Source organism: Polypterus senegalus, chromosome 11 (genome assembly GCF_016835505.1).
Source record: "Polypterus senegalus isolate Bchr_013 chromosome 11, ASM1683550v1, whole genome shotgun sequence".
Lineage (NCBI taxonomy): Eukaryota > Metazoa > Chordata > Cladistia > Polypteriformes > Polypteridae > Polypterus > Polypterus senegalus.
The window spans coordinates 140,249,492-140,258,096 of NC_053164.1; the positions used below are offsets into that span (position 1 = coordinate 140,249,492).

The window sequence follows — 8,605 nt, forward strand, 5'->3', positions numbered from 1 at the left end:
ATCTATCCAACATTCATAATGTGGTGCTCTTTTTGTAGGATTAGACAGCCAGAACCTATCCCAGAAGCATGAGTGTACAAAGCAGCACTTGGGATGCATGAACAAAAGAATTCATATTATCATTATTTTTTAAAAATGAAAATCACATTTTTGTCAGAATTCATTCTAAAAACAACTTTCAATTGTATGGATATCCCATTTCACACTTGTAATAAAGTTTACTGTTTAGTGACTGCTACTAGAAGTAGTTCCGGTCTGACTGTCTGAAACGGATTTAATGATATTAATCAGGGAAAGACTGATGGAAGGTTATTTTCTTAGCTATTCGTATTTCCTAAAATCAGCAGTAAGGGGAAAACGTAGCTGGGTACCGTTAACTAAAAGGCAGACTGGTTTGCACTCTTTAACTTGCAAATCCCCCACAAATATAAAATGTTCACTCGATAACTAATCTAACTTTTCTAGTTGTGGTCATGTGCTGTCAAACAATACTTTAGTCCTCCACACGTCGCCAAACTCATGGACTCGGCTCTACGATCTCACACACCTCAGCCCACCTACCAAGCACTGATATGAAGTAATCCACCTCTCATTCACTCCGTCACTCAATTATCATAAATGTTATTTAGTTTGTTAAAATGTCAAGCAATCTACCATACGACTTTTTCCGGTTACGGTGAAGACGTCACTGCGCTGCATTGCCGTAAATGTGTATAGACAGGGTTATTACAATATCCACCCATCGTTTAACATGCAATCTCAGCGGACTCTCCCAGGTTTCTATCAGATGTGATGACAACTTTTTTTCCAGGCGAATGTCAACAGTCTCACAACAAAACGAGGCCATACCAATCATTTCGAATAGTGCCACGTCAACTCGCGAATTTCTGCTGTTACTACTAAGTCTTACTCTAATTTATAACACGTAGTGAATGAAATTATTATTAAGGCGCAGTATGTCACTCACCTTACTGCGCACTGACTGTAGCGGAAAGAAACGAAACTGCGTCAGCAGCGCCAGGAACTAAAACGCGCATTACTCGAGTCATCTCCACTCCCGCCCGATCGACCCCGCCCACGTGCTTCTAAGGAAATTGATTGGACAGGTGCGCGAGGTGCGCTGGGAAAACGGAGCGAACAGGGAAAGCACGGCTTAAGCCAGTCCATCGTGGTTTCTTTCCGAAGTGCTAATACTTTTACTTTTTGTGCATGGGAGTTTATGCTTATCAAACAGAATTATAAGTAAGGTAGGACATTCCTCTGAGTAAGTAATACACTTACTGGCAGTAACGTGCACAGAGAACGGTCACAATAAGAGTCAGGATTTGTTACTTTATCCTCGACTCATCTAGTGAAACACTTTTATTTCTGTGATATTTTTATATAAATGGGAAACTTGGATGTAACATAAGAGACATTATAATGCAAAACAGCAAAAACATGAATCGGATTGCTGATTGTTAGATTATAATTTAACAGTTATACAGTATATCAGAAAGATATATCAGAAAGCACACCACTCCCCACATAACTGCATATATCTTTTCCTAATATAGCGAATTTTAACAAGATTTAAGAGCAAATAAAAGAATTTCCATCTATCTCATTAAATAGCACATCATATCATTTTTTTCCTCCAAAAAAGTGTGGTATAGATATTCAGGAAGTCATTAGAACCAATAATCTGATGCCATAAATCAGCACTATTTTTTGTGCATTACGTTTTATCAAAGAAGGGTATAATTAATATGATCTATGACCCTAAAGTAAATTGTAAAATGCTTTTGTGTACAGTGGATTCAGAAAGTATTCTGATCCTTTTATTTTCAGCACACTTTAATATGTTGTAGATTTATTTTTAAATTGATACATTTGCCATTGCTGCCCATTAACCTACATTCAATAAACCAAATGACAATTTGAAAACATGGTTTCAAAAGGATTAGTAAATTTATTAAAAATCAAAACCTGGAATCTCTCATTCATACAAGTATTCAGACCCTTAATTCTGCACTTTGTAGAAGCACCTTTGGCAACACTTACACCTTCGAGTCCTCTTGGTTAAGTCCCTACAAGCTTTGCAAACCTGGATTTGGGTAGTTTATCTGATTCTTCTTGGCAGATACTCTTGAACTCTCTTAGACTGGATGGGAAAAATCTGTAAACTGACATCCTCAGGTCTCTCCACAGATGTTCTATGGAGTTTAAGTCTAGGCTTTGGCTGGACTACTCAAGGACAGTCAGAGACTTGTCCCAAATCCGTTCCAGTATTAGTTTGGCTGTATACTTTAGGATTAATGTGCTGAAAGATGAACTGTCATGCCAGTCTGAGGTCACATGCAATCTGCAGGAGGGTTTCTTCAAGAACTTGTTACCAGTCTTTTTGTCCCTGCTGCTGAGAAACATCCCCATGGTATGATTCAGCCCCAGAATGCTTCACTTTAGAGATGGTATTAGGCAGTTGATGAGCAATGGTTGGTCTTTGCAAGACATAGTCTTTGGAGTTCTGCCTAAAGATTTAAATTTTTGTCTCATCAGACCAGTAAATGTTTTTCCTTATGCTCTCAGAGTCCTTTAAACTGTCATATGCCTTTTACTCAAGAGTAGCTTCCATCTAGCCACTCCATCATAGATGCTTGATTGATTTAGTGCTGCTGAAATGTTCACATATCTCAGCAGTGGACCTCTGAAGCTCTCTTATGGGGACTATTTGGTTCTTGGTCACCTTCCTTGCCAAGACCCTTCTTGCCTGGTTGCTCAGTTGGGCAGGATGGCCAACACCAGGAATAGTCCTGGTGGTTCTGAACTCCCTCCATTTTTCAATTTTTTCAATTATTGAGGCAGCTGTGGTCCTGGGAACACACAAAGCTTTAGAAATGTTTTTATACCCTTGCCCTGATCTATACCTCACCACAACTTAATTGTGGAGGTCTAAAGAGAATTCCTTGAACTTCATAGCTTGGTTTTTAGTCCTGATGTGCAGAGTGAATTGTGGGACCTTTTATACTAAATGATGTTCAAGCAATTCAGTTTGCCAATAGCTAAACATCAATAAAAGTCTAAACACATCTCAAGGAGAAATAAAGCAAACACAATATGGAGTGCCACAGCAAAGGTTCTGAATACTTATATAAATGAGAGATTTCAATTTTTGACTTTCAATAAGTTTGCAAACATTTCTGAAAACATGTTATCACTTTGTCATTATGGGTCAAAATGTGCAGATTGGTGGCCAAAAAGGCAAATGTGTCTTGTCAGGGATGCCAGGGGCAACGACCCGGCCGGGACGCCGTGAGGGACCGGAAGAAGGTCAAGGCCCACCCTGGATCACGTGGGGGCCGCCTTCCTGGTTGCTCTGGGGGCCACGAGTTGAGGGCATGGAAGCCCCACCCTGTAGGGGCCCGTGGTCACCGCCAGGAGACGCCCCAATGCCTTGGGGACCTGTCGCATCAGCACTTCCGCCACACCAGGAAGTGCTGGGGGGAAGACTTAGAAGGTTACCCGGAGAGCTGCCGGGAGGACAGCCGGCACTTCCGCCACGCTGGGGCGTGGCCAAAAGGGGAATGCCGGGAACCACCTGGAGCTCATCTGGGAGAGTATAAAAGGGGCCGTCTCCCTCCATTCAAGGTTGGAGTCGGGTGGAAGAAGGACGAGGCAGAAGAGAGAGTGGAGGCGGCGGCCCGAGAAGAAGGCATTTTGTGGCCAGGACTGTGTGTTGGGGTTTGTGCACTATTTTGGACTGGGTCTTAGTGACCATTTATTGTAAATATTTGTAAATATTTGTAAATAAAATATGTGTGGTGGTGACAAACAACATGTCCGCCTGTCTGTGTCTGGGTCGGCTCCACAGTCTATTTTAAAATTAAATACACAATAAAATTAGTAGAATCCATCCATCCATCCATTATCCAACCCGCTATATCCTAACTACAGGGTCACGGGGGTCTGCTGGAGCCAAAAATTTGCAGAATACTTTCTGAATCCACTATGTACCATATGTATTAAACTACCTCAGTAACTAGGAGAAGACCAAGGGACAGATGCAGTAAACCCTGGAGAGATTATGTATCTCCAACAGTACCTAAGATTATCATTGATCACACGGCCCATTGTTAGTTAATGGTGCTAGTTCGGTCATTAGGCCAAGGTACTGTTTATAAGGTTGGGGAAACCTGCAGTTAACTGAGACTGAGGAAGTCACTTGGATGAGTGATGAAACGTATCGGAAAAAAACTATGTCCAGATGAACAGAATCAACTTTCTAAAATTTCCTTACCTGGATTATTGAGCATGCATCGAGACAATAAAAAGAAAGTTCAAAGAAACATAATTGAAGGAAGTATAAAGTATGTGACCAGAACGGGCCTGATACAAATGCATACTGTATGTCTGCTGCATAAGACACCTTTAAGGTTAAAAGTTTAAAAGACTGAAAGTTTGCCTTTGTGTACTGTAACACTGCAAGGATCATAAAAGTGTATCAAATAATCATGTCAGTACCATGGAAATTGTGAGAGCTGTGTCATTCACATGCTTATGGTTTGATAAACAACTTCAAATCACTTACTTTATAATACACTGTGACAGCGTTTCTCAGCCTTTAAGTATTTGCGACCAAAGTTTTCATAACAGTTTTAATCGCACCCCCCCAACATTTTTTTGAAATGTAGATGCATATTTTATTATACCTACTTAACTTTTATCAACATTTATCTAACTCTATATTTATTGTTCTAGTATCAGAATGTACAGTAGTTTAAGTTAATTTTTTTAGGTTTCAACAGATGTTTTTTCATATTTTTGATTCTTGTTTTCTTTTTTTCACATCTTCGCACCCCCCTTTTTGTTACTTCGTGCCCCCTTAGGGGGGCCCACCCCACAGCTTGAGAACCACTGCCCTGTGATGTTCTTTAAGTATTAGAAATAAGTGCCTTTTTTTCCCAGCATCCAAAAATATTCAGCAAAGGTGATGTGAATTCATGGTTTAAAGTTTATATTTATTTAACTGTATAATGTCTGTGCATTGATGGCAGAAATTGTAAAATAAATTCACTATTGTACAAAGTTCCCCCATTAGCTGGAAGTTTGGTGAATAGCACAAAAAGATGGCACTGCATTTACAATAACCTTTATTACAGTCATAAAATACATACTGAGTCAAGTGAACGATTCATAAAGAAAAAGTGTCATGTATGTAATTTAAAGGACAGGAATTCACTGTATGAGCTGTCAGCTGTATGCTATGTGTGAAGGAAACACAAGATGCTTTAATTTCCAGCCCCTGCACACAAACTTGTACTTGTACTTCAGCAGTTTCATCGTTTACACAACAACAACTGCTGATATACAGTGCAACTGCAATTAGACTTTTCACTAATGACATAGAGTGTTTTTAAGACACTGCTAATAGCCTAGACTTACTTTGCCTTAATTTTAACTGAGCTGGTTTTTATTTGCCTGGTAAAAGTAGGAGATTTTCCTGTTTGATCTTCTAAAATGTTTATAAACCTTCAGGGGGATTTTTTTTTATTTCATTTTTTTTTAGCCCCGGCATTTCCTGTTAACATACTGATAATCAGATTTCAGTTGAGGTCTAACTACAGGAAAGTATGTAGGAGCTACTCATAGAATGGGGAATACAGGGTAAATGACTGAATCACGCGAGGAGAAAGTAGAAGCACAACATTGCTGATGTGTGCATCTAAACAAAAATGATTTTCAATAAAATCAGCTTTAAAGAACATTTTTGCATGTGTAAACAAAATGCTGTGGACATAATTACACCCCCAGAGACCAGACTGGCATCACTGCCACAAAGAGATAGATAGATAGATAGATAGATAGATAGATAGATAGATAGATAGATAGATAGATAGATAGATAGATAGATAGATAGATAGATAGATACTTTATTAATGAGGAAAGCTTATATCCCTTTATCTACAAGTGGTGATAACTTTAAGATTTTTTTGCATCTGCTACCTTTCACCATGAAACTGGAGATTCATGTGTGCAAAGTACTCCAAAAATTCTAAATGGTTATCTGTGAAATGAAAGGTCATTACATCAGGTTCGCTGATGCTGCAGGCCAAGCTCTCTAAAAACTGAAGATTGATGTCAAAGCATTTTTGTCTTTGATACAACTGCAGGTGTTTGTTTTTATCTTGTTAACTGGAGATCTTGACACTGTTTGCTTCAATTGTGTCTTTTCATGCTTACTAATTTTTTTGATAGTGTTCTTTCATCTTCTTCCATTGTTTTTACTTCTTTCTTTGTACCAAATGATGGTCATCTTGTTATCTGCTCCAGCTTTAATGAGTACCCTCAGGCCTGTACCAGATGTCTGCACCCTCACTAATGATTATTAGCACAGGTAGTGTTTTATAGTGTTTTTCCCTTTGTACTCTTTATTGCATAGAATTTAATAGAATGCCCCAAATCCCATACTTGCACCATATTGTCAGAGTTGACTGCTACTGTAGGTCAGCACTTCCCTCTTTTAGATCTGTAAACTCATTAGATAGAATAGTAGAATAGGCAGAAGAGAAAGTTGCACAATCATTTGTGTATTACTGATAATATGCACAAAATACTCATAGCAGAGTGCAATGAATGTTGGTTAAAATAATTCAACCTCATAATAGGTTACCAGGTGGCTCTCTGTCTTGTTAATGTTGATTGATTTCTGGTCCGATATGGTCCTTGCTCCCACATGGCCTTTGAATAGAATGTCAGAAACCGGTAGCATGGCCTGTCTAAATATGATTTGCAAGAGAGTGATGGAGGGAAAATAACAGAAAGTCCCTGTATTAGCCTTAATTTAAGGGAATCCTGTGGGTTCTTGACACATCCCTCAAATCAGTAGTTGCGTGAAAGTGATCAATTCAACCTATTAAGTCCAGCTCATGCTTTATTACAGTAGACATCTTCACGGGTTTCAAAACATCCCCAAATGTAGTTTCTGATAAACAAGAATGAAAGAATAAAGCAGTAATTAGTTCATAAACTGCCTTATTAAACACTCCAGGATTTTTTCCTGGTGGGGATGGCTCATAGAATATAAAGCGTCCTTGTCATTGATATTTGAAGCTCATACAAACTAAATCTATGCTTCTGATTCAGTAGGTTACTTGTTAACTACATCAGAAATGCTGTACGTTGTAACAATTCCTTGAATACTTCTGCATTCCACTATATTGGACATTCTGATTCAGCACTTAACAGAATTTCCTAAAGATAAAGAGAGAAGAGGAGGAATTAAACATTTGCAACATCACAAAGCACAGCTGTTCTTATAAGCAAAACATAACTTTTTGGGAAAAGTGAGTCTTTTTGGACATTTTTACACTCAGAATATGCAGTATACTGTACTGACTTATCAGAAAGCAGTTTCTTTCTTTTAAATATTGTAAATGGAATATATCCAAACATTAAATATTAATCTACACTCACAAGTGATTACTTTTTAATCTTATTTCCTTTAGTCAAGGACTCCATAATCAAAAAATAACTTAATACTGTGACTAAAGACACTACATGAAACATACATAGGACAAAAAGAGCCACACAACTAGTAAGTCCGATCTAGACTAGTGTTTAATGCACAATAAAATTAGGCTGCTAGACTATATATGACAGTGTAGCTATAGGCTTAGTGCTACTGCCTCATAGCTCCAGGACACTAAATCCCCATCCTGATCATTTTCTGTGTAGTGTTTGTGTTTTCTCTCTGCTCTCTCAGGGAACTCCATCTTCCTTCTATATCCTAAACACATGCATGTTAATTTGTGACTCTAAATTATCTCCCAGTTTCAGATTATGAGAGCATGTGAAAGGTGCTACATAAATATGTATTACATAATGATGATAATTAAAGTTAGTGACTAAAAATTGTGGGAAGTACAGTGGCACAGTGGGGTACAGCTTCTGTCTCATAGGTTCAGCATCCCATGCTTGAATCCTAGTACTTGTCAGTGTCTGCCCTTATGGAGTCTGTGTGTCCTTCTATTGTGTTTTCAGTTTTACTCCTATATCCCTAAAAGTCAAAATAGTTACATAGAGTGACAATTCTAAATTGTTTCTCTGTGTTTATACAATACAATAAAATGTATTTTTGTATAGCCCAAAATAACACAAGAAGTGCCACAATGGGCTTTTACAGGCCCTACCTCCTGACAGTCCCCCTGCCTTGACTCTCTAAGAAGACATGGAAAAACTCCCAAAAAACCTTAGCAGGGAAAAAATGGAAGAAACCTTGGGAACGGCAGTCCAAAGAGAGACCCCTTTTCAGGTAGGTTGGGCATGCAATGGGTATCAAAAATCAGGGGGTAAATACAACACAATACACAGAAGAGGACACAAGTAATCCAAAATGCAATATAATAGTAAAATGAAAATATTACAAGTACAAAGCAGAATTTAACAGCAGTTGATTTCACATAATAGGATTAGAATTTGTTTTGGGTCCTGGAGACCTTAGCCATCAAGCTCCCTGCCCCTAATGGCCATTCCACAGCTGAGACAACACTGGGCCAGCCAATCCGATGAAAGAACCCCTCTAACCAATGATTCCTGCAATCCTCCATCAGAGATGACTTTACCTTGG

The 8,605-nt window shown here is 38.7% G+C and overlaps 1 protein-coding gene across 1 annotated transcript in view; it reads right to left on the reverse strand.

The window, feature by feature from the left end:
- The window catches only part of LOC120539537, a 36,728-nt gene extending 35,668 nt beyond the window's left edge, over positions 1-1,060 (reverse strand). Inside the window, exon 1 of the mRNA XM_039769691.1 lies at positions 968-1,060. The gene's annotated coding sequence lies outside the window, so the exon portion shown is untranslated. The remainder of the gene's footprint in view (positions 1-967) is intronic.
- Positions 1,061-8,605: the final 7,545 nt, after the last annotated feature.